A 12225-nucleotide genomic window follows, 5' to 3' on the forward strand; every position below is an offset into this window, starting at 1 on the left:
TTTTGCTCTTTCTTCCTTTTTGATGTGTGCACAGTTTATTATAATTTGACCTCTGATCACTGCTTTTGCTGTGTTCCAAAGATTTTGGTACGTTGTGTTTTCATTCTCATTTGATTAAAGGAATATTTTAATTTGCTTTGCATTTCTTCAATTACCCAATTGTTTTTAGGAGGTTCTTATTCACTTTCCATGCTTTTGTTGTTTTACCATTGGTCTTCCTGATGATGATTTCTAATTTTATAATATTGTGATTCAAACCCACCAACCAATCCTCAGAAGAAAGGTTGGGCAATCTTCTTCCATAGTGACACTGCCAAGGAAATCCAAGGAGGGGTCTTATGAGTCAGATCTGACTCGACAGCACATAACAACAACACTTAATCCATTTACATTGAGGGTAATTATCAACACGTATGAATTATTGGTGTTATTATATTTTTGTGTGTGGTTTTGCTTATTTATTTGTTCCACATAATTTTCTGTGCTGAGTTCATTTTGATTATGAATTGTGTTATCATCTCCTTGGTTGCTATTGTTTTAGTATTTGTTAAATATTTGTGCTTGTTCTTTTTTTTTTTTTTTTTTTTTTTTGATACAAAGTTCTAGTTTTCTTTGAGGTTACCCTGTCTTCTACAATCTTTTTCCCAAATTTAAAACACTCTGTCCCATCTTGCAATTTTCTTGACTTCCTCACCATTTAAAAGTTCTGTAACTACACAGTTTGTTCCCTCTTTTTGGTTTGTTGTTATCCTCATTTACTAATTAATGTCTCTGGCTTCCTTTTTACAGTCTTGTAAACTTATTTTATTCTGCATACTTCTGTAACTGAGACAGTTTCTGGGTTATATTGCCATGTGTGTTGATCATCAGTTGTTGTTAGCTGTTGTTGGTTCTCTGTCCAAACAACTCCCTTTGGGTAGTTCTTTTGTAAAGTTCTGATTTTAACAAATGCCCTTAATTTTTGTTTCTTTGGAAATCTTCTAATTTTGCTTTCATATTTGATAGACAGTTTTTCTGGGAATATAATTCTTGGTTGGAATTTTTTTTCTCCTTTCAGGGTTTTACATATATATAATCCCATTTTCTTCTCACTTGCATGATTTCTCCTGAGAAATCAAAGTGTAGATTCATTTCTTGCCCTTTGTAGGTAACTTTTTGTTTTTCCCATGCTGATTTCAAATGCTTTCTTTTTGGTTTTGGTGAGTTTGATGACGATATCTCTTAGTGTTTTTCTTTTGGAGTCTATCCTGTTTGAGCTTTGTTGAACTTCTTGAATGGAGATATTCTCATCTTTTATCAAATTAGGAAATCTCTTCCAATAAATCTTAGAAATTTTTCTAAGATTGTGGTTTTATCTGTCGCATCCTGCTTTGGAATCCTAATTACACATAGGTTATTCCTCTTGATGGTATCCCACATGAATCTTAAGGTCTCTTCATTATGTTTTGATCTTTTCTATGATTGATACCTTAACAAAGTAGTATTGAGGTATTTGTCTTCATTCACATTCATTCTGTCTTCCATGGATTCAACTCTACTCCTTTGCTCATTCAATATGTTATCAATTTCTGAAATCTTAGTATTAATTTTCTGGATTTCTATTTGTTGCTTTTCTATCATTTCTAATTAAACAAAAATTGTTTATTTTATCAATTTGTTATTGCATTGTTTTCCTAAAGTATTCTAGAATTTTGTCTGTGTTTTTGTTAATTTTCCTTAGTGCTATCCTAGATCTTATCAGTGTTTTCTTAGATCTGTCTCTCAATCCATTAAACGTACCCAAATATAATGCTTTTGAATTCCTTCTCAGGCAGTTCCAATGCCATTTCTTTCTCAATGATTTTTTTTTTTTTTTTTGAGGGGTGGGGTTGTGGTTTATATCTTGGTCACTTATTTCTACCACTTTATCTTGCTTTTTTTGTGTGAACTGTGATGGTCTGTATTCTCTTAGACATTGTGTTTTTGTGATATTTACATATAATTTGTGCTTGTATGTTGGTATGATTCATACAAGATTGTTTCCCCTTTATTTATTTATTTGTTTATTTATTTATTTATTTGATATATCTGTGTGAGCAGGGTCCTGTGCACCTCTATTCACTGGTTGTTTGCCCTTAGAAACTCATCACCTGTCTCCTAGTGGATGTAGTAGGGAATGAGAGTATGTGCACAAATTTCAGTCAGCTGTTTGTAAAGAGTAGTAGAGAGTGAGTTTAGCTGGTATTGGCCATCATCTATCATTGGCCAGTTGGTGTAAAAGCAAGTGGTGGCCCTTATTCATTGGGTAGGGCTGCAGGAGGTACAGTTATGGTTAGGTTGTATGAAAAAAGTTTCTGTTTCCCATTCTGTTAGACTGAAGAAATAAAATAAAAATCCACCAAAAAAGCAAAAACAAGAGAACAAAAAACTCAAACTGCATAAGCACACAGGAGTAATTGCAAAAGTAGAAAGAAATTCAATAAATGATAAGATTTTTTTTCCAAAATATATCAAAAAAAAAAGATAAAGGAAAAATAATTCAAAAAAGAAATGGAAAAAAATGCCACACTATCAGATGTGTGAGAGGGGTGGAGGAATAAGAGAGTAGAGCAAGAGTGGAAGAATAGAGGAAATTGTAAAAGGAAAAACAAGGAATGGGAAGATGGAAAAGAAAGAAGAAGAGAACCAGGAAAAGGGAATAGAAAAAATGAATTAATTAAAAAAAGAAAAGAAAAGAAGAAAAGAACCAGAGATGAGAAAGAGAAAAAATAAATAAATAAAGGAAGGAAGAAAGGAAGGAGACCAAAAGGATAACTTAAAAATAAACAAAAACAAAACCGTGGGTGGTAGAGTACAGCACCAGGTTCTGTCATGGCATAAACCAAGATGGAACCTACACTGGTCAAGAAAGTTGGATGAAGTGGGGTAGCCATATCCTTGTTCACCAAGAGAGTACAGGGCACAAAAATAACAAGAGAAATACCTTACTTTTCCAGTCGTCAGTCTCTGGTGCAGTTGCCTTTGCTCTACAAGGTACTCAGAGCCCACTACCCCATCACAGTCTTAAAAGAATGCCACCTGCACACACTCAAAATGTCTGTTTTGCCCATTTGCAAATATCCAAAATGGCTGCACCATCAGTCCACGTATCAGCCAATATCCTTCCTCACTGTTCTCCCTTCTTGTCCTCAAGAACCAATGCAGTCTTTGCCATGAAGTCTTGCTGAGCAGAACTAATTCTTAGATTACTATCAGGAAATATTCAAAATGGCTGTGACCCCTGGACAGGTGTCATTCTTCAGTTCCATTTTTCTCCTTACTCACTATTCCATTCAGGTTCTTTTACTAGCTTTCATTGAATCCATTTCTTTATACTTCCCTTGAAAGCTCAGTGTTCCAGAATCATCTTCTGTATCAGTTCCAATTGGTTTCTCATTGCTTTGTTGCAGAGGATCTGTGTAGCTTGTCTTCCTATTCCATCATCTTGCTGGAACTCTCCAGATTTGTCAGTTCCTCTATCTTCCTTTTTTTTTTATTGTCCAGCTTTTGCATGCATATGAGGTATTTGAAAATATGGCTTGGGTCAGGAACACTTTAGTCATCAAAATGACATATTTTCTTTCTTGATTTTAAATAAGTCTTTTTCTGAAGAATGCAGTATTTTGTTTTATTTCTTGACTGTCACTTCCATGGGCATTGATTTTTGATCCAAGTGGAATGAAAACCTTGACATCTTTGGTTACTTCATTGTTCATTATGATATATTCTATAAATTGGAAAAAAAATATAGCCAATCTTATATAATGTTTTTAATGTTTAAAATAATTTGTTTAAAACTAATAACTCAAATCCAAAGTATGATCCATTTTTTTTTTTTTAAAGGGTTCTAAGGTATGACTAAAAACAACAACAACAACAAAAAAAAGTTCATCTGTGCCAATTATTAGTGCAAGTGCTTTGTCCCCTGGATGTTTTATGACTAGAACTTGGTTCTGGAACACATCCTTTTATAATACCAATTGATAGTGATTTTCTATTAGAAACTTTTTATGATCAGTCCTTAGTGTGGCTGTTCTTTCTCGGTTGTTACAAGTTCTCCCATAATCTTCCTCCTCCTACACTATATTGGAAATACATTCAAGATTGTGGAATTAATATAGTGAACTTGCCTAGATATCAGCAATACAGCAGATTCCACACTCCTACTCATTTATAACTTGTGTTGTCATTTCCCATATAAATCTTAGATAATGCAAGATGTCATACTGATAGTCACAGTAAATCTCCATAAAATTTTTGCCCTCTGAATCTAGTTATTGTCACAAAGTAGATATTCATTCAATATATATTAAATAAATGAATGAAAGATATCTTCACATTTTTGGAAAATTATCATAGCTTCATTTTTTTTTAATACTGTCTAATGTAATGTCAAATATTTGGATATTTTAGCACATATAAAAATTATATCACATTCAATTGTTTAGAAAAGTGACTTTGTTCTTCTATTAAGCATCTTACTATATGATGAAGGTACTAGGACAAATGGGAAGCATCCATGTTTTATAGACTATACAAAGATGTTTTCTATATTCTTAAATAGTTTACAAAAAGATGGAAAATAATATCTGATTTAAATGACTAAATAATTAAAAATATTTTCTTCTTATTTTTAAATTGACCAGGGCTGTGTTAGATACCACAGAATTAAATCCAGAAAGAATACAAGACATAGCCACATTGCTGATATATATATATATGTGTATATATATATACATATATATATGTATATATATATACACATATATATATATATATAGACCATTAACAAAAAAATTATTTTTAAATATAATAATTAGAAACAAATAAAAATCTGAAAGCAATTTCCTTTCTTTTATTGAGTGCACAAAGTACAAAGTTAAGTTGAATTTGGTAAAGAAATGCTTCATTTGAAATGTTTTAATATCAAAGATTATTAAACATGTAAAGCTATGAGTCGGGGCAGACTTGACGGCATATAACAACAACAACAACAATAGAAGTACTAGCCATTAGAGAGATATTGAAATTTAAACATAGTAATTGCTTTCATATACTTAGTATCACAGTAAATAAATAAATTCATACACAGTTATTTTCAGAAACTTTAAGCATTTAACTTATATTGACCTAAATTATGATAGGATATAAAAACAAACAAACAACAAAAAAAAGGGTGGGGATAGAAAAGAAAACAGTAGAGTAAAAAAAGGTGGGGGGAAGCAAAAGCCCTTAATGAAAGTTTTTAAAAGCAGAATCAAAGGGACCAAGTGGAAATAATACCTCCACTGATGCAACAATAACACAGTGCTTCATGCATATTCCCCAGTGGAATTGTGTCCAAGTTACCTATATAATAGTCCTCATTAACAGACTCTGTACTGCTTTCTCTCCCTTTGGTAACTCAGTTTTCTCACTTACTCTTTTTTCTTTAATGATATCAAATACCAGATACTACCCTCATGCATCTTCCCCTCACCAACAATGCACCCATACACACACAGACAGATATAAATTAAATAAATATGCATGAGAAATGAAAAGTTTAGGTAAAACAAGGCTTGAAATTAGTCATTCTCTTCTTACCTTGAAATTCAAAGATATATATATATATATATATATATATATATATATATATATATATATATATATATATATATATATGAGAGCTCTGGTAGCATAGTGCATAAGGCACTTGACTGCTAACCAGAAGGCTGGCGGTTCAAACCCATCAGCCACTCCTGCCTCGGAAACCCAATAAGGGGTCGCTATGAGTCAGGTCCGACTCGACTGCACAAAACAACTACAACATATATTTATATTTATATTTATGAGTTCTGGTGGTGTAGTGCCTAAGGCATTTGACATTTGACAGCTAACCAGGAGGGTGGAGGTTCAAACACACCAGGCACTCCTCAGAAGGAAGATTGGAAGTTTCCGTAGAGATACCACCTCGGAAATCAAGGAGGGGTTGCTATGAGTTGAAATGACTCATATTATGAATCATAACTACATACTGTGTGTGTGTGTGTGTGTGTGTGTAATCAACTGCTGTTTAGTTGGATCTGACTCATAGAAACCCCTCCTGGGTTTCTGAGGCAGTATCACTGTGGATGTAGATTGCTCAATTATCCTTCCAAGGAGTGGCTGGTGGGTTTGAACCGCCAGCCTTCTGGTTAGCAGTTATATGCCTTAGCCACTATGCCACCAGAGTCAGAGTTTATACACACAAACACACACGTATATAGCCATACATATATATGCTTTGCAAAAAAAATATATCTACAACATAAATGGTGGCTACACTTGTGGACCTCACCCAATGTCATACTCAGTAATCAGATGAACTACATCTGTGGAAAGGAATGATAGAGAAATTCAATATCTTAGCCAAAACAAGACCAGAAGATGACTGTGGAACAGAATAATTGATCATATATAAGCTCAACTTGAAGCTAAAGAAAAATTTAAAGAGCCAATGAGAGCCAAAATATGACCTTGATTATATTATTATAGTTGTTGTTATGTGCCATCAAATCAGACCCGACTCAGAGCAACCCCTCCTTGGGTTTCTGAGGTGGTATCACTACGGTTGTAGATTGCCCAGCCTTCCTTCTGAGGAGTGGCTGGTGGGTTTGAACCACTAGCCTTCTGGTTAGCAGTCAAGGACCTTAGGCACTATGCTACCAGAAATCATTGATTATACCCCACCTGAATGTACAGACCATCATAAGCATAGTATTGAAGCAATGAGCATCAGTGACCAAAAACCAGACCCATTGTGGGATGATATCAAGAACATCATGTATGAGGAAAGCAAACACTCATTAAAAAGACAAGAAATGAAGAAAATACCAAAATGATGTCAGAAAGGGCTCTGAAATTTACTTCTGAATAGAGAGTAGCTAAAGTGAATGGAAGTAATGGCAAAATAAATGACCTGAACAGATTTCAAAGAGCAGCTCAAGACAAAGTAAAGTATTATAATGAAATATGAATAGATCTGGAGTTAGAAAACCAAAAAGGAAGGAAATGCTAGATATTTCTCAAGTTAAAAGAGCTGAAGAAAAAAAAAAAAAACTCCAGCCTTGAGTTGTGATATTGAAGGATTCTGTGGACAAAATGTTGAATGATGCAGGAAACATCAAAAGAGCCAGAAGGAATACACAAAGTCACTCAAGAAAAAAGAAATGGTTGATGTTCAACTATTTCAGGAGCTTGTATATGGTCAAAAAGCAATTATATTGAAGAAAGAAGTTGAAGCTCCACTGAAGGATTTGGCAAAAAAAAAAAAAAAAAAGTTGCCAGAACTTGATGAAATACCCAGTGAGATGTTTCATAAATGGATGCTGCACTGGAGGCACTTACTCATATATGCCAAGTAATTTAGAAGATAGGTATCTGGCCAACTGACTGAAAGAGATCCATATTTGTGCCCATTCCCATAAAAGATGATCCAACACATTGGGGAAGTCAACTGCGAAGGAACTGTTTCAAGTGCTGAGGAGCAAGGGTATCTCCTTGAGGACTAAGGTGCGCCTGACACAAGCCATGATATTTCCAATCACCTCGTATGCATGTGAGAGCTGGACAATGAATAAGGAAGACCGAAGAAGAGTTGATGCTTTTGAGTTGTGGTGCTGGCGAAGAATGCTGAAAGTACCATGGACTGCTAAAAGAACTAACAGATCTGTCCTGGAGGAAGTGCAGCCAGAATGCTCCTTGGAAGCAAGAATGGCCAGACTTCGTCTCACCTATTTTGGTCATGTTGTAAGAAGGGACCATTCCCTGGAGAAGGATGTCATGCTTGGTAGGGTGGAGGGTCGACGAAAGAGGGGGAGGCCTTCAACGAGATGGATTGATACAGTGGCTGCGATGATGGGCTCGAGTATAGCATGGATTGTGGGGCTGGTGCAGGATCAGGCAGTGTTTCGTTCTGCTGTGCATGGGTCGCTATGAGTCAGAAACGACTCGACGGCACTTAACAACAACAACAACACAATATGGAAATCATGAACCAATATCAGTAATATCACATGCAAATAAAATTTTGCTGAAGATAATTCCAAAAAATGTTGCAGCACTATATTGACAGGGAGTTTATAGAAATGCAAGCTAGATTCAGAAGGGTACATGAAATGTGGGTATCAATGCTGATGGCATATGGATCTTGGCTGAAAGCAAAGAATATCAGAAAGATGTTGACTTGTGTTTTATTGATTAAGCAAAGGCTTTCAACTCTGTGGATTATAATAAATTAAGGATAGCACTACAAAGAATGGGCATACAAGAACACTTAATTATGCTCATGAGGAATCTGTACATAGACCAACATACTAGCATTGGGACAGGACAAGGGGGTATTGGATGGTTTAAAATCAGGAAAGGTGTGCGTGAAGATTGGATCGTTTTGCCATAATTACTCAATCTGTATGCTGAGCAAATAATCCTAGAAATGGTATTGTATGAAGAAGAATACAGCCTCAGGTTTGGAGGAAGACTCATTAACAACCTTCGATATATAGGTAACACCACCTTGCTTGCTGAAAATGAAGATGTCTTGAAGCACTTACTGATGAAGATTAAAGACAACAGTCTTCAGTATGGATTAAACTTCAACATAAAGAAAACAAAAATCCTCATAACTGGACCAATAAGAAGCCTTACAATAAATGGAGATAAGTTTGCAGTTGTCAATGATTTCACGTTACTTGGATCCACAATCAACACCCATGGAAGCAGCAGCCAAGAAATCAGATGTGGCATGGTATTTTCATTAACATCATATATATGTGAAAGCTGGAAGAAAGAGAAAAAGAGGAAGACTTTCAAAAACAGGGATTGACAAAGTGCTTGCAACAACGGAGTCAAACATGAAGAAATGGACTGCACAGGACCTGGCAGTGTTTCATTCTGTTGTACATAGGGTCTCTATGATTAAGAACCAATACACAAGCCTGAATAAAGAAGAAATGTTGATGCCCTTTGAGTTATTATGTTGGTGAAGAATACTGAAAATGTCATGGACTCCCAGAAGAACGACTAAATCTGTCCTGGAGGAAGTGAAGCTGGAATGCTCCTTGGAAGTGAAAATGAGCATATTTCTCAACTACTTTGGTCATATTGTCAAAAGGAGCCATTCTCTGGAAAAGGATATCATGCTTAGTAAAGGAGAGGGTCACCAAAAGGGCAAGACCCTCAATAAGATGAATTGATACAGTGGCTGCAAAAATGGGTTCAAGTATAGCAAGGATTGTGAGAATGGCACATGACTGGGCCATGTTTTGTTCTGTTGTACATAGGGTCCCTGTGTATCAGAGCTGACTCAATGGCAAGTAACCACAACAACAATGTATTACCAAAACTCACTCTAATTGAGTTGATTCTGACTCACAGTGACCTCCATTAATTTCCAAGGCTGTAAATATTTATGGAAGCAGACTGCCTCATCTTTCTTCCCTGGAGCATCTGGTGTGTTCAAACCACAGAACCTTTTGGTTAACAGCCAAATGCCTTCTTCACTACACCACCAGAGCTTCTTAATTAGCAACCTTTCACCAGTGGCCTATAAGTTTCTCCTATTGTGGTCTATGAATCAAATCTATTATCAATACCCTTGGAAGCAACAGTCAAGAAGTCAAATGAAGTATTTCACTGGGAAAATCTTCAAAAGACCTCTTTGACATGCTAAAAAGCAAAGATTGCAGTTTGAGGACTATAGTACCCCTGAGCCAACCCATGATATTTTCCATTGCTTCATGTGCATACTGGACGTGTTATCAGGAGTGAACACTCCCTGAAATAGGGCATCATGTTTGATAAAGGAGATGGTCAGAGAAAAAAGAGGAAGACTTTCAAACACAAAGATTGACAAAGTGTCTGCAACAATGGAGTCAAACATGAAGAAATGGACTTCATAGGACCTGGAAGTGCTTCATTCTGTTGTACATAGGGTCTCTATGAATAAGAACAGACATACAAGCCTAACAACAACAGCAGCAATAGGAGTCTTGATCACTCATTGTGAATAACGAGTGTCATAAAGTCTTTCACATATAAGTAATTTATAAATATCTGTTGAAGTAAAACTAATTAAAGAGTTAAGATACTAAAAAAGAAAGAGATTTACAACATATAGAGGTATTATATGCTTTATTTTTCTACTCAATAGAAAATTGTATTGTTTTCGTTAATCAGTATAAGTTTTTTTCCTGTTTTGAGTTTGTATTATCATCCGAGATGATAAAGCAGAAGGGATTTTGTGATTCATAAGTTATAGTTATGTGTAAGTGAGAACTTCTTTGTATGCTACACTTCAAATTTAGTATAGATTTTGCCATTGATTTTTGAGAAATGGGCTATAAGAATTTCTATCTAAAAGCTAAACTCCATGTGTAATTGAACACGTTACAGAGTCTCCACTGTATTCCTCATTAGATTTTCCTTTGAATTAAAATTGAGTTTGTAGGATAAGCTCAATACCTCCCACAAGAATAATTACAATTTTTTGAGCACAGGTCAGAGTTCTAGAATCCTTCTGATATCATCCATCAAAATTATGTTTTTAATTTTTATGGGTTACTAGAAATATAAGAATTATATTCTATAAAGAGTTTTCCATGTATTGAAAATGCCAAAAACTTAAAATTAAATTTTCTTGAAACAATATTTGTTCAGAGCCTTGTCTCATATTTTTAAGCTACAAAATTCAGAAATGAAAAAAAAGTAATATATTTTTCCTTGGATGCTAAAAACCAGGTATATGGCTATTGCCTTAGTTCAATGACAGCTTGTTAAGAGCTTGAACTAATTAGTAATACTGGGAAATAAACGATGTATTTATTTAAGACATATTGTTAAGAAAGACGACATAATTTGGTGGCTTATCAGAAAGCTGGTAAACTTGAGAGAATGCAACTATAAGTATCTGACCATGAATGTCTGAGAGACTGATGGCATGTGTTACTAGTATTGAAAGAAAATTAAATAAATGAGATAAATTAGAAGATATTGCGTACAAATTTAGCTAAATTGAAAGCAAGTTTGACAGTGAGAAATGCAATGCCAATATTATTTTGGGGGGTCTAAGAACTCTCAGAGTTAGGAGTGAGGATATTAGCGTTGTGCTTTTTTAAGAATAGTAGAAAAATGTAAGAAATATATTTTTTTTATTAGAGTAGTAACAATTTGATTTATATTTTAAACTAAATGTTGTTGATTGGAGGCAATTGTGGTTTCTAATGACAATTTTTGAAAAGTGCTAAGAGTAACAGGGCAGAATATAGTGAGTGGTGTTTTTTTTTTTGGATAAATGTCTTATTTATGGTTTAAAAAAACATGATTTTATACAGAATTTAATTTAAGTATAAGGTTGGTCTGTTAAATTTATGCACTTATAGATGTCCCAAAAACAAAGCATGAATAATACAATTTTTTTTAAAAAGATGTAATTTTCTTGATTTAGCAATTCAATGTATGTCTAATATTTTAATATATATCTATAAAACTTATTATTAAATTTATGTTGTTGTTGTTGTTAAGTGCCATCGAGTCGTTTCTGACTCATACCGACCCCATGCACAGCAGAACGAAACACTGCCCGATCCTGCGCCAGCCCCAAAATCCCTGCTATATTTGAGCCCATCATCGCAGCCACCATGTCAATCCATCTCGTTGAAGGCCTCCCCCTATTTCATCGACCCTCCACCCTACCAAGCCTGACATCCTTCTCTAGGGAATGGTCCCTTCTGACAAAATGACCAAAATAGGTGAGATGAAGTCTGGCCATTCTTCCAAGAAGCATTCTGGCTGCACTTCCTCCAGGACAGATCTGCTGCTTCTTTTATCACTTTTAGCAGTCAATGGTACTTTCAACATTCTCTGCCAGCACCACAACCCAAAAGTATCAACTCTTCTTCAGTCTTCCTTATTCATTGTCCAGCTCTCCTATGAGGGGATTGGAAATATCATGGCGTGTGTCAGGCACACCTTAGTCCTCAAGGAGATATCCTTGCTCCTCAGCACTTGAAACAGCTCCTTCGCAGTTGAATTTCCCAATGCTATGCGTTGTCTAATGTCCTCACTGCTGCTTCAGTTGGCATTGATTGTAGAACCAAGCAATGTGAATTCTTTGACAACATCAATCTTCTATCCATTTATTGTGATGCTGCTCATTGGTCCAGTTGTGAGGATTTTTGTTTTCTTTAT

The sequence above is a fragment of the Orycteropus afer genome, unplaced genomic scaffold (genome assembly GCF_000298275.1).
Source record: "Orycteropus afer afer isolate SDZICR_OR568_19922 unplaced genomic scaffold, OryAfe1.0 scaffold00328, whole genome shotgun sequence".
Lineage (NCBI taxonomy): Eukaryota > Metazoa > Chordata > Mammalia > Tubulidentata > Orycteropodidae > Orycteropus > Orycteropus afer.